The sequence below is a fragment of the Lynx rufus genome, unplaced genomic scaffold (genome assembly GCF_022079265.1).
Source record: "Lynx rufus isolate CCGP_SWC_20201006 ecotype Redwood Valley unplaced genomic scaffold, mLynRuf1.p SCAF_9, whole genome shotgun sequence".
Taxonomy (NCBI): Eukaryota; Metazoa; Chordata; class Mammalia; order Carnivora; family Felidae; genus Lynx; species Lynx rufus.
This window is the reverse complement of record NW_025814897.1, coordinates 108,687,807-108,702,008: the sequence shown is the minus strand read 5'-3', so window position 1 is coordinate 108,702,008 and position 14,202 is coordinate 108,687,807. Positions and strand designations below refer to the sequence as shown.

Sequence of the window (14,202 nt, the reverse complement as noted above, 5' to 3'; positions counted from 1 at the left end):
TTGAGGTATAATTGACATAGAACATGACATTGAAGGTGTAAGATCATGACTTTTAAGATACGACACCAAAGGCACGATTCATGAGAGAAAGAAATGATAAGCTGGACTTCCTTAAAATAAAAAACTTCTGTTCTGCAAAAGATAATGTCAAGAAAAAAAAAAAAAGATAATGTCAAGAGAATGAGAAGACAAGCCAAGGACAGGGAGAAAGTATTTACACAAGACACATCGGGTAGGGGACTGTAGTCCAAAATATACAAAGAACCCTCAAAACTCAACAATAAGAAAACAAACCGATTTAAAATGACTTTACTATCACCAGGCTGTGTTCCTGGACAGCTTCTCGGGCTGGGAAGGCAAGCAGGACACACATTCCGAGGATGGGGGAGAGGGTGAGGAGCCCCCAGTTGCCTGGGTCCAGCTGGCGGGGCGACTGGCCGTCACGTCCTCTGGATGACCTCCTCCAACACACGACCAAGTGGGCTTTGTTCCAGAAATTCAAGATGGGCTCAATGGTAAGAGGTCCATTAATATTACACAGCATATTAATAGATTTAAGGGAAAATTTGTATGATTATATTCTTAAAAAAATATGTTAATGTTTATTTATTTTTGAGAGAGAGAGAGACAGAGTGTGAGTGGGGGAGGGGCAGAGAGCGAGGGAGAAACAGAATCCAAAGCCGGCTCCAGGCTCTGAGCTGGCAGCACAGAGCCCGACGCGGGGCTCGAACTCACCAACTGTGAGAGCCAGAGTCGGACGCCCAACTGACTGAGCCACCCAGACGCCCCGTATGATTTTATTCTTAATGATGAAAAAAAACCTTCCACAAAATCCAACACCCTGTTTTCACAAAAACATTGAAGAACATAGAAATTGAAAGATATTTTATATATGCATATATATAGTATATATGTGTATACGTCAATATATGCATGTATAGATGTATGATATGTACGTAATGTCACATATTAAGTATAACAGCAATTGTATAATCCTAAAATATGATATATTAATATTACATGCCTTATTTATTTATTTATTTTGAGAGAGAGAGAGAGAGACAGAGAGACAGAGAGAGACAGAGCATGTGTGTGAACAGGGTAGGGGCAGAGAGAGAGGGAGGGAGAGAATCCCAAGCAGGCTTCTTGCTGTCAGTGCGGAGTCCAAGTGAGGCTCGATCTCACGAACCTCAATGACCCGAGCCAAAATCAAGAGTTAGATGCTTAACTAACTGAGCCATCCGGGCACTCCACTAATATTATATATCTTAATTCTGATGCCAGTATCTAACTAAAAGTGAAAACACTAGAAACATTTCACGAAGTTCAGGAACAAAGACAGGAATGCCCACTTTCTCTGCTACTCAACATTTTACTACAGGTATTAGCCATTTGTGGGAGATAAGAAAAATAATTTAGAAGCATAAAAAATGATAAAGAAGGACATAAAAGTGTGCCTTTTTGGAGATAATGACAGTATACCTATAAAACCCAAGGAAATCGATGATAAAACTAACTCAGACTATAAAATATTTCTAATAAGTTGACTGGATAGAAAATTAACACACAGAAAGCAGTAGTCTTTATATACAATAAACAATAATCAGAAGATGTAATGGCAGAGAAATTTATTTACAACAGCAACAAAGAAGATTGATTCCCTAGGAAGAAACTTAACAAGAGATCTGTAAAGCCTAAATGAGGAAAACTTTAAAATATTGCTAAAAAAAATAAAAATAAAAGTAAAATATTGCTGAAGACACAACAGTAGGTGTGAACAAATGGGAAAACATCTTTGTTCTTGGAATGGGGGTCCCATCAACTTTATAAAGATGTCAGTTACTCTTAAGTTAATTTTTTTTTTTATTTGAGAGAGAGAAAATGCAAGTGGGGGAGAGGGGCAGAGGAAGAGAGAATCCCAAGCAGGCTCCACACTCAGCGCAGAGTACAGCTTGGGGCTCGATCCCACAACTCCAGGATCTCGACCTGAGCCACAACCAAGAGTCAGACGCTCAACTGACTAAGCCACCCAGGCGCCCCAAGTTAATTTATTATTTTAATGCAACCCCAATAGAAATAGCCAGCAACTTAGACAACTTGATGCTAAAGTTCATGCTGAAAAAGTAGTCAGGAAAATACTGGGAACAACAACAACTAGGAAGAAAGATTTGGGAGCCGTCCTCCAAGGTGTCCCCCAGTGACGTCACTTCCTTTTGTAATCCCTTCCTACACTGTTCCTGGGTTGAACCAATAAAATGCAACAGAGGTGATAATATGTCAGTTCTGAGACTAGGTTATAAAAACCGAGGTTTCCATATTGGGCCTCTCTTCCTTTCTCCCTCTTGGATCAGTTATTCTGAGGGAAACCATGCTGTGAGCAGTCCCATGGAGAGGCTCATGCCGGAAGGAACTGAGGTCTCCAGATAGGGAGGAACTGAGGCCAACCCACAACCACATGGGTGAGCTTAGAAGGTGACTCTGCAGGCTTCAGCCTCCGTGGAGCCTTGAGTTGACTGTGCACTTGCCTAACAGCTAGATTAGCCAGAGTCCTCAGCCCTACACTGTTCCCAGATTCCTGGCACACCCAGAAGCTGCTAAAACACAGTAGATCGAGAGCTATCACACGACAGATCGCTATACAGAGGACTAACAGGCTCTAAAACATACTATAAAGCCTCTGTAATGAACACAGCATAGCAGTGCTAGATGGATAGACAAACCAATGGAACAGAGTACCGTGGAAATTTGGTATAGGAAAGGAGGCACAAAGGCATCTCAACTCACTAGAGAAAAGATGGCCTTTATAATAAATGGTGTGGGGCAACTGACTAACCATTTGGACAAAGACAAAAAATAGACCCATTCCTTACCCTATACATGAGTCGTCGGCTCAGGAATCTGAACGTAAAACACAAAACCACAAAAGCACTAGAAGAAAATATGGGTGCATTTCTCTTTAACCTCTGAGTAGAAAAGGGCTTTCTAATTCTGATTCAAAATCCAGAGAGAATAAAAGAGAAGATTAATAAGTTTGACTACCTCACACGAAGATCTTTGCACAGCAAAAATGCCATAAACAAGGGGCGCCTGGGTGGCTCAGTCGGTTAAGCTTCCGACTTCAGCTCAGGTCATGATCTCACAGTTCGTGAGTTTGAGCCCCGAGTCGGGCTCTGGGCTGTCAGCGCAGAGCCCACACCAGATCCTCTGTCTCCCTTGCTCTCTGCCCCTCCCCCACTTGCACGCTCTTGCTCTTTCTCTCTAAAAAATAAATGAAACATTATTAAAAATGCCATAAACAAGCTGTGACCGCCATCGTAGGACCACCAGAGGGCACATCAGGAGACAAAAATCATTACCCTGAGGATGTCAGAGTAGAAACATAAGAAAATGCTAGATCTCTGATGACATCATCGAGCCACTTAATTATCAGAGGAATGTACCACCTACTCGGACTTCTTGTTATATGAAATAATAAATGTCCTTTATTTTAAAGCCTTTTTACTTGCCTTTTACTTGCTGTTGAAATTATCTCGTGTTAACACTTGATCCCCATAAAACATTCCAGCCATAGAAACATTGTATATAAAACAGAAAACAGGGGCGCCTGGGTGGCGCAGTCGGTTAAGCGTCCGACTTCAGCCAGGTCACGATCTCGCGGTCCGGGAGTTCGAGCCCCGCGTCAGGCTCTGGGCTGATGGCTCAGAGCCTGGAGCCTGTTTCCGATTCTGTGTCTCCCTCTCTCTCTGCCCCTCCCCCGTTCATGCTCTGTCTCTCTCTGTCCCAAAAAATAAATAAACGTTGAAAAAAAAAATTTTAAAAAAACAACAGAAAACAAAAGCCTCTCACAGTTTCCAAAGACACCGGACAAATGAAGACAAAATTTGTCGACCTGTATCCTTAACATAGAAAGAACTATTACAACTTGAGAGACAAAAAGACCAAAACCCTGATTTTATTTTTTTATAAAAAAAAATTTTTTTTAACCCTGATTTTTAAAAAGGAAAAAAGATCTGAACGGAAAATTCACAGAATAAAAGACATAAAAATCTTTTTCAGGGGCACCTGGGTGACTCAGTCGGTTGAGTGTCTCACTCTTGATGTTGGCTCAGGTCACGACCCCAGGGTCGTGGGATCAAGCCCTGGCCTCTGTGCTGAGCGTGGAGGCTGCTTGAGATTCTCTCTCTCTCTCTCTCTCTCTCTCTCTCTCTCTCTCTCTCCCTGCCCCTCTCCCCCATTCTTGCCGTTACAGGTTATGGTCGCGTACGAACTCCAAAACAGCAAGAGCAATCGCACAAACCCAAGTTTATGACGGCCGGGCCAAACGGGGAGTAACAGTTCCCAAAAGTCTGGCCCCGAACTAGGTTTGAAGATTTCTTATAAAGGCTGCACAAACCAATCAGGTTACGAAAGGTGGTAGTTGAAATAGGCGGGCCCCGGGGCACCTGGGTGGCTTGGTCGGTTAAGCGTCCGACTTCGGCTCGGGTCATGATCTCACGGTCCGTGAGTTCGAGCCCCACGTCGGGCTCTGTGCTGACAGCTCAGAGCCTGGAGCCTGTTCCAGATTCTGTGTCTCCCTCTCTCTCTGTTCCTCCCCTGTTCATGCTCTGTCTCTCTCTGTCTCAAAAATGAATAAACGTTAAAAAAAAATTTTTTTTTAAATAAAAAGAAATAGGCGGGCCCCAATCACATTGCCTTAGAATTATTTGAAACATAACTTGCTGACTCCAGCTAGTTGAACGCTGAATCATGTTGTTCGTAATGTTAGTTTTTAATCTACTTAGAGCAGGATGGGGTGACCGAGTATGGGGAAGTATGATTACGCCAAGCAGTTTACGGAAGCCAAACAAGCCGTTAAGAGGAAGCTTTAATTGTCAGTAACTCAGCAATGTGGATTTAAGCAGAACTAATATTCAGGGAATAGGAACGCAGCATTTTAGCGACGATATCTTATTTCTGTCGAAGCCCAACGTAAATATTGGCTAGGTATCCCAGGTCCTAAGGTCCTCTTAGGTTCACATATGGTTTATTCTTGGACGCTGGGATGTTAACTATGTTTTATTCTTCAACATTCCCCACTTCTTTTGGCTTATACCCGATTCCTTGGGCATCAGTTGCTGTCCTGGGGCGTCAAGAGTACATAATGCCCTCGGAGTACCATGAGTTTAATGGATCCGGGTCTTTGATTTATGAATTGTAGGAGTACTCTTACCGGGCAGGGCCCAATAAGGAGAGTAAGAACAACCAAGATTAGTGGCCCGGCCAAGGCACTAAAGTAAGGTAGTTAACCAGGGAGACCAAGAGAAGAGAGACTCATACCAATTTTGATTAACTTGCCTTTGTTTTTCCCTTTTTTCTAATCTCTGCCTGATGTGGGCCAGGCTTTGTTTAAAAATACCTGAGTTGGTCACAGAGAAGTGACACTGTTCCCCTAAGGCTAAACAGAGCCCTCCTTGTTGTAAAAACAGGAGGTCTAGGCCTCTGCGATTTTGAACTATTACCTCTGCTCGTGAGTCTATAGATTTTGTTCATTTATCCATATATATTTTTTAAATCCGAAAGGTCTTGGTGAATTTGTTTGCTAAGCAGTTTGAAATTTTGGCCCCCTGTAATGAAAGGAGCAGTGCTTACCCCTAGGGACCCTGCAACTCCTAATCCTACAATAAGGGCAGCAGAATGGTAGAGATGGGTTTTCTTACCCACCTAGACTGTGGAATGAAGCCTGAGTGTTCCCGGCCACCTTCCCCGGAGAAATAAAAAACCTGGGGAAGTAGATGAACTAGGATACAAAAATCAGAGCGTTTTTTTCATGTGATGTAAGTTTAAACATGGGGTTAATCCTGAGGAGTATGCAAACCAAGTCCCGGTGGGGGGTACTGAGAAGCAGAGGGTGTCTCCAAGGTGAGGGGTCTTAGGAATGGGAGTGGTGCTATTACAATAGCTTAAATATCGGGATTGATTAACTTGATAATTTCCTGCACAGAAACAGGTTCCCTGACCTTTTAGATCACCTAAGGTAAGACTGGGGTGTTGTCCCCGTTGGCCCTTATTTTGTAATTGATTGTGGCTCATATACTGGATATGATTATCTCCTGTTCCCAGGGGTACTGGTGTTCCTATTCCAATATGATAGGGTGGGGGGGGGGTGGTTCTAGGATCCAGGCATAACCAACAGTCTCGGGTGATGTTAGGGTGAGTAGAGTTTAAAAACTTAAAAGTATAGGGGCGCCTGGGTGGCTCAGTCGGTTAAGCGGCCGACTTTGGCTCAGGTCATGATCTCACGGTCCGTGAGTTCGAGCCCCGCGTCGGGCTCTGTGCTGACAGCTCAGAGCCTGGAGCCTGTTTCAGATTCTGTGTCTCCCTCTCTCTGACCCTCCCCTGTTCATGCTCTGTCTCTCCCTGTCTTAAAAATAAATAAAACGTTAAAAAAAATTTTTTAAAAAATTAAAAGTATAACATAAGGCCTTAAAGGTGTCCGTCTCCTCACCATGTGTCTCTTTGTTTGTCGGGGAAGTGTTTGTCAGCAAGGTTGCCTTCGTGGCAGCCAAGGTGGGTGATCTTTCAGGATCGGGTAGAGGGTTAATAATGGGGTTTGGTCCGATGGGGGCCCTGGGGGTAACCTGGACCTTGAATCTCTGTATGGTGATTTTAACACCTGGATCACTTCCAATCACATACAGTCTGAGTCCCCAAGTTTTTCCTGAGTTCCATCAGGGGTCTAATCCATCTTTAATTTTTAGGGATATCAGGTGTTGGGTTTTAGAATTAGAAAATGTAGTTATAGAGGATAGAAATGGGTCTTTATGAGTCCGGTCTGCAACTGTCTCACAGTCCCAAAAGGCACAATGGAATTGCCCATGGCCTTGACAATCTGGAGGCCCATCCGAGGGGCAAGCATAAAGCTGCACCTTTTTAAGGTGTTGACATTCTGGTCCCTTGGGATGGGGGCTGGCTCCAATGAAGCCCATTTGGCTCCAGTGGGTGATACTATGGGTTTTCCTCCTTGTTTGAAAAGAACAGGGTTTGTCCAACTTAGGAAATGGCTACAAGGGTAAAAAATGAGCAAAGGGGAGACATAAGAAGTGGAGTTGGCTAAGACCAGTCCGTTGACATCGGATTGGGGCGTGTTTACAGAGTGCCTGTCTAGTTATAGAAATTACAAAAAGCATCCGATACTTATAAAACATTCTATCCCTGATAAAAAAGCGAACACGAATAGCCCTTTTTCAAAGGTTGTCCAATCCGTGGGTGTGACAGCAACCAATCTGATAGCTAATGGTTCAGTTTTGGTGGGGGGGGGGGGTTCCTTCCGGCTCTCCTTTATCAGGTTATGGATAGCTGGCAGCATAATTTGCAGGGCCTGTAAAGGCTTAAGGAGATGGTGGACGGAAATTTCAGCCCAATGTTCGTCTCCTGATGTGGGGAGTAAAGGAGGCGGTCTCCCGAACAGAATCTCAAAAGGGGTGACCCCCTTGACATAAGTGCAACGTATACTCTGAGTAGAGCAAAAGGAAGGAGGCCTACCCAGTTTTCGCCAGTTTCTGTAATTAATTTAGTCAAGGTTTCTTTTAGAGTTCTATTCATTCTTTCTACCGGCCCTGAACTCTGGGGGTGGTGAGCACAATGCAATTTCCAATTTATTTGTCAGCTTTTGGCCAACATCTTAGATATCTGGGCGATGAAAGCCGGGCCATTATCCGACCCCAGACCAACAGGGATGCCAAATCGGGGAACCAATTCATCGAGTAATTTCTCAGCCGCTACCTGGCCTGACTCTGTTCTAGTGGGGAAAACCTCTACCCACCCAGAGAAAGTGTCTACAAGTACAAGGCGATAATGACAGCCACAGAGTCCGTGTTTCATCTCAGTGAAGTCAAGTTCCCATGTTTCTCCAGGCATCTGTCCGCGGAGTCTCTGTCCTGCCAAATCAAACTTAGGAGAAGGATTAGTTTCAGCACAAGCTTCACATCTGCTAACCAGATCCTTTAAGTGTGCCCTCAGTCCCATAAGGGTACTCACTGCTTCTAGGCAATCATGGAGCGGGGTCCCCGCTTCACTATCAGGCAACGACGTAGCTGGGTTCAAGGCCTCCGTCTTCGGGAAGGTGATTTGTGGAGCAGCACCTGATACTGGACGATTTGTGAGTTGGAAATCCACCCGTCCAGCGGGGGGTGTACCAAGGCAGCCGCTGCATGAGGTCCTATAATCTGGAGGTCTTGCCCAAGTGTCAATTTGGAGGCCTCTTTAACCACTATGGCAGTTGCAGCAACCGCTCTAAGGCAGCTGGGCCATCCAGTGGCGACTGAATCTAGCCACTTAGATAAACAGGCTACGGGTTGTTTTCAGAGGCCCAAAGTCTGGGTGAGGACTCCCTTCGCAATTCCCCGGGCCTCGTGTACAAACAGTTGGAAAGGCTTGGTAAGGTCCGGTAAGGCTAGGGCTGGAGCCTGGGTAAGAGCGCTCTTGATTTGCTAAAAGCCCTATCTTCTTGTTCTCCCCGGACCATCTCAGTTCCTTCACCCCCAGTGGCAGAGTACAGGGGTTTTGCCATTTCAGCGAAACCCGCTATCCAGAGGCGGCAATACCCAGCGGCCCCTAGGAACTCCCTGATCTCCCTTTTAGTTGTGGGTTTAGGAATGTTGAGGATAGCTTGGATTCTCTCCGGCCCCAGCGATCGCTTGCCTGCATGCAGGCCCGAGTATATGACAGAGTCCAGGCAAATTTGCGCCTTCTTTGCGGAAACTTTATATCCCAGGACATCTAATTCCCTTAGCAGGTCCTCTGTAGCCTTTGTACAATTTTCTAAGGAGTCAGCGGCCAGGAGCAAGTCATCTACGTATTGTAACAGTGTAACATCTGGGTGGCTCTCCCGGTAGGGGACCAAATCCCTTCGGAGAGCCTCACCAAAAAGAGTGGGGGAGTTTTTAAATCCCTGGGGCAGTGGAGTCCAGGTTAATTGCCCATTGAAAGTTCCATCTGGGTTAGTCCATTCAAAGGCAAAAATGGGCTGGCTAACTTTGACTATCGGTAAAGCAAAGAATGCATCTCTTAAGTCCAAGGCAGAATATAGACAGTGATTAGGTGAGAGTTCACTTAGGAGGGTATAAGGGTTGGGGACTGTAGGATGAATTGTCTCCACCCTTTTGTTAACTTCTCCGAGGTCCTGTACTGGCCTATATTCTGAGGTCCCAGGTTTGGGGACAGGACGCAAGGGAGTATTCCGGGGGGAATGACAGGGCATTAGGATCCCAGCTTCTCGTAAGCGATTGATGTGTTTGGCAAGTCCCTCCCTCGCTTGCCGGCTGATGGGATATTGTCTCACCCGGACTGGGGTGGCGGTGGCAGCTAGCTTAGCTGCATCACTAGCGGCGCTTGTCGAATGGCTAGTCCAGGGGGGTTAGTTTCAGCCCAAACTGTAGGAATTATCTCCTTCCATTTTTCTATTAATGGAGAGGGCTTCGGTTCTGGTTTTTCTAGGAGCAGATATTCTTCTGATATAGGACAGGTAACTAGAGTGGCAGGTGGCGGTAGGCTTAAGTCTATAGGATTTCCAGTAAAGGAAGTTTGGGCCTTGGGGCGCCTGGGTGGCTCGGTCGGTTAAGCGTCCGACTTCAGCTCAGGTCACGATCTCGCGGTCCGTGAGTTCGAGCCCCGCGTCGGGCTCTGGGCTGATGGCTCAGAGCCTGGAGCCTGTTTCCGATTCTGTGTCTCCCTCTCTCTCTGCCCCTCCCCCGTGCATGCTCTGTCTCTCTCTGTCTCAAAAATAAATAAAACGTTAAAAAAAAAATAAAAAAAAAAAAAAAAGGAAATTTGGGCCTTAAGCTTGTGAAATAGATCTCTCCCCAGAAGGGAATATGGGCAATCAGGTATGAGCACAAAGGAATGAGTAATAGTCCCTTGAGCTAGGTCAGTAATTCGGACATGAGTCCGCGGGTAGCCTTGTGTTTGTCCTGTGGCTTCCTGAATATATACCTTTTCTTTAGTCACGGGTCCCAAGGGTTCTTTAAGACCCAGTGTCAACCAGGAATCTGGTTTCTTTCCCTTCTACGTTGAGGGTAACCACTGACTCCTGGGGACTCAGGGAAAGAGGGGAGCTGTGGGGACGTCATTGTTCCTGGGCGACCAAAACGGTAGGCGGGCTGGGAGGTTTTGGCTTTTTCTTGGGGCACTCATCTTTCCAGTGTCCCTCTTGTTTGCAATATGCACATTGATTTTTCCCTAAAGTCGAGCGGGGTCTCTTCTGCTGGGGTTGAGGTTTCCCCATCCCCTTATTGTGGTTGGGAGGCCTTCCCCATGCCGCCACAAGCACCTTTGCCATTTCCTTTCCTTGTATAACGGCTGGATCATCTCCACTCTGGAAAACTCATTGAACTATCTCTACCAGCTTAGAGATCACCTTTCCTTCGAATCCCTCTAATTCTTGGAGCTTTCTACGGATGTCTGGGGCCCACTGAGAAACGAAAGCCATGTTAATGGTTTTCCGGTTCTCTGTTGCCTCGGGGTCAATAGGAGAGTATAAGCGGTAAGCCTGGTAAAGCCTTTCTAGGACATTCATTCGGTCCCTGGACGGTGTCATGAATTTTTGTCAGATCGGTGGGCTTTCGTGCCGCTGAGCGAAGCCCCTGTAACAGAATCTGGCGATACTGGAGTAGACGCTCCCTACCGTTATCCGTGTTAGGGTCGCACTGGGGCGGCGCGGGAGGGAAAACGTGCTCAACTGGGTGAAGGTCTGTGGTAGGCATTCCACCTGGGCCGAGGACTGCTCTCGTGGCTTCCCGGAGCATTCGGGCCCTTTCCTCCGAAGCCAGTAAGACCTGCAAGAGTTGGTGACAATCTTCCCAAGTAGGTAAGTGAGTGGTGAAAATGGAGCTCAAGAGGTCAATCAGGCCCTGGGGGTTTTCAGACAAAGGGGGATTTGGGGTCTTCCAGTTGTAAAGGTCAGTGGTAGAGAAAGGGGTATAAAACTAGAGTAGACCTAGGTTGAGGCCCGTCTGGGCCAGGAATTGGGGCGGTCTGCCGAAGGGGGAGAATGGGGGCTGGGAGTTCGGGGGATTGGGGTCTAGTCCCATAAGATGTCCCTGCCCTGGTATGGGGCGGGCTAGCCATCTTATCTTGAGCATTAACAGCGGAGGGGGGAGCTGAGGGGTAAGGGGGCGGCCGTTGCTCTCCAGAAGTGAAATCCCCTCCCTCTGGGTTTTCCTGCAATACAGGATAGAGCCTCTTTGACGGTTGGGTAACAGGTAGAAGGGCTTTAGAGGATGTCGGGAGCGCAGGGGCAGAAGGAGGACCAGCGGGGTGCTTCCCTTGGCCTTTACAATATTTTAACCAGGACGGGGGGGTCTTCTAGAAGATCTACCCAGGTGATGGCATATGGCTCCCGGTTGGGATGAACATCACGACAGATCCTGCAGACGGCATAAGCAGAGGAGCCCTCTGGGGGCCAGTCAACCCCAGAGAATGTCGGCCAGTCCAGGTGGCGACATGTCCACACCCAGGATGGCTTTAGGTTAAAGCCATAGTTTTTTCCTCTTTTCCTGAAACCAGAAAAGTTATTTAACGTACATTGGAGGGGGGATCAAGGCTCGGAAGAGGAAGATAGACCTATAACGAAGTTAAACAGTGGGTCACAACAGATAAACGACACTCTAAAGATGACTAAGAGATGGACAGTGGTGTAGGGGTGATCAGCCCCACCAAGAACCAGAACCAGGTGCAGGTGACCCAAGAATCGTCAAAACAAATTAAGAATCAGATGACGATTAGCGAGTCCCGGCGGCGACTTAGGGACGTCTCCTCTAAGCACCCGCTAGGGGAACTTGAGCTGCATCCAGCCTTCCTCTCCAGCAACATATCTGTCCAGAAACAGCAACCAAAAGGAGAAGCCAAGTGTGGTTCCTAGCCTACCTGCAGCCAAGGAAAGCCGGGGCCGAGGACCGTCTCTCGGGAGCTCCCCCCTAGCGATTCCGTTCAGATGCTGACGAAACATTTTGGAGTTCGCGAAATAAAACGATCTTGGTGGAACCTCCAAATGTTATAGGTTATGGTCGCGTACGAACTCCAAAACAGCAAGAGCGATCGCACAAACCCACGTTTATGACGGCCGGGCCAGACGGGGAGTAACAGTTCCCAAAAGTCTGGCCCCGAACTAGGTTTGAAGATTTCTTACAAAGGCTGCACAAACCAATCAGGTTACGAAAGGTGGTAGTTGAAATAGGCGGGCCCCAGTCACATTGCCTTAGAGTTATTTGAAACATAACTTGCTGACTCCAGCTAGTTGAACGCTGAATCATGTTGTTCGTAATGTTAGTTTTTAATCTAGTTAGAGCAGGATGGGGTGACCGAGTATGGGGAAGTATGATTACGCCAAGCAGTTTACGGAAGCCAAGCAAGCCGTTAAGAGGAAGCTTTAATTGTCAGTAACTCAGCAATGTGGATTTAAGCAGAACTAATATTCAGGGAATAGGAACGCAGCATTTTAGCGACGATATTTTATTTCTGTCGAAGCCCAACGTAAACATTGGCTAGGTATCCCAGGTCCTAAGGTCCTCTTAGGTTCACATATAGTTTATTCTTGGACACTGGGATGTTAACTATGTTTTATTCTTCAACATTGCTCTCTCTCTCTAAAATAAAAATAAATTTGAAAACAAAAAGTAAGAATCTTTTTCAAACGCACGAAAACATGTTCAAACTCACTTAAGTAAATCAAATTAAATCAACACCGAAACAACCATCAGATTGGTAAAAAAGTAAACAATACCAACATATTTTGTTGGTGAGGCTGTGGGGAAATAGACCTCATATGTCACCAGGGGAAACGGGAACTGGTATAACAACCCTTCCCCAGGGAAATTTGGCAACTTCTAGCAAAGCTACATATGGACTTACTTTTTGGCCCAGCAATGCCACTTCTAGGAAATTCCCCTGAGAATACATCTCCAACAATACGAAAGCATACATGCAGATTATTTTTTTTAATTTTTTTTTAACATTTATTTATTTTTGAGACAGAGAGAGACAGAGCATGAACGGGGGAGGGGCAGAGAGAGAGGGAGACACAGAATCTGAAACAGGCTCCAAACTCTGAGCTGTCAGCACAGAGCCCGACGCGGGGCTCGAACTCACAGACCGCGAGATCGTGACCTGGCTGAAGTCGGACGCTTAACCGACTGCGCCACCCAGGCGCCCCATACATGCAGATTATTTACTGCAGCTTTGTCTGTCATTGCAAATAATTGAAACAAACTTTGCATACTATACCACATGTGGGAGGTGGGTGAATAGATCTGGTACATACAGACAATGCAGCTATAAAAAAAAAAAAATGAGAAAAATCTCTATGAACCACGAGGGAGTAATTTCCAGCAGCAGATAGGGTGCTACCCGTACGAGGGAAGAGATTTTAAGAAAATAGACATACATCTGTTCCTTTGCGCAAAAAGAAAGACAAGAGAGATAAACCAGAACGAATGACATTTATTACTTTTATGGAGTAGGTGGGAAACGGGTTAGAAAGAATCCAGGGGGCGCCTGGGTGGCTCCGTTGGTTGAGCCTCTGACCCTTGATTTCAGCTCAGGTCATGATCTCACGGTTCGTGGGTTCGAGCCCCACGTCGGGCTCTGTGCTGGCAGTGCAGAGCCTGCTTGGGATTCTCTCTCTCCCTCTCCCTCTCTGCCCCTCGCCCACTCTCTCTCTCTCACTCTCTCTCTCTCAAAATAAATAAACATTAAAGAAAAGAAAGAAAGAGAGGGGCGCCTGGGTGGCGCAGTCGGTTAAGTGTCCGACTTCAGCCAGGTCACGATCTCGCGGTCGGTGAGTTCGAGCCCCGCGTCGGGCTCTGGGCTGATGGCTCAGAGCCTGGAGCCTGTTTCCGATTCTGTGTCTCCCTCTCTCTCTGCCCCTCGCCCGTTCATGCTCTGCCTCTCTCTGTCCCAAAAATAAATAAACGTTGAAAAAAAATTTTTTTTAAAAAATAAAAAATAAAAAAAATAAAAAAATTAAAAAAAAATAAATAAAAAAAAAAGAAAGAGAAAGAATTCAGGAATGAAACTGGCATAGAAGGGGTAAGGGAAGAATCTGAGTACAATTTTTGTATAGTGCTGACTCTTAGGTCCTCCTGCTCCCCAAAACAAGAAATAAATAAAGTCAACCAGAATGTGGGGGGGGGGTACCTAATAAGGAAAATAAACAGTAAGACATGAACT

The 14,202-nt window shown here is 46.2% G+C and overlaps 2 long non-coding RNA genes across 2 annotated transcripts; both read right to left on the bottom strand.

Annotated features, from left to right (window-relative positions):
- Positions 1-7,522: 7,522 nt before the first annotated feature.
- Positions 7,523-9,636, bottom strand: LOC124504826 (uncharacterized). The gene is made up of 2 exons (XR_006960523.1): positions 8,017-9,636; positions 7,523-7,929 (listed from the first exon to the last, which is right to left on the bottom strand). It is a non-coding gene; the product is annotated as an uncharacterized LOC124504826 (long non-coding RNA).
- A 120-nt stretch (positions 9,637-9,756) lies between these two features.
- On the bottom strand, positions 9,757-12,889 carry LOC124504825 (uncharacterized). The gene is made up of 2 exons (XR_006960522.1): positions 11,902-12,889; positions 9,757-11,531 (listed from the first exon to the last, which is right to left on the bottom strand). It is a non-coding gene; the product is annotated as an uncharacterized LOC124504825 (long non-coding RNA).
- Positions 12,890-14,202: the final 1,313 nt, after the last annotated feature.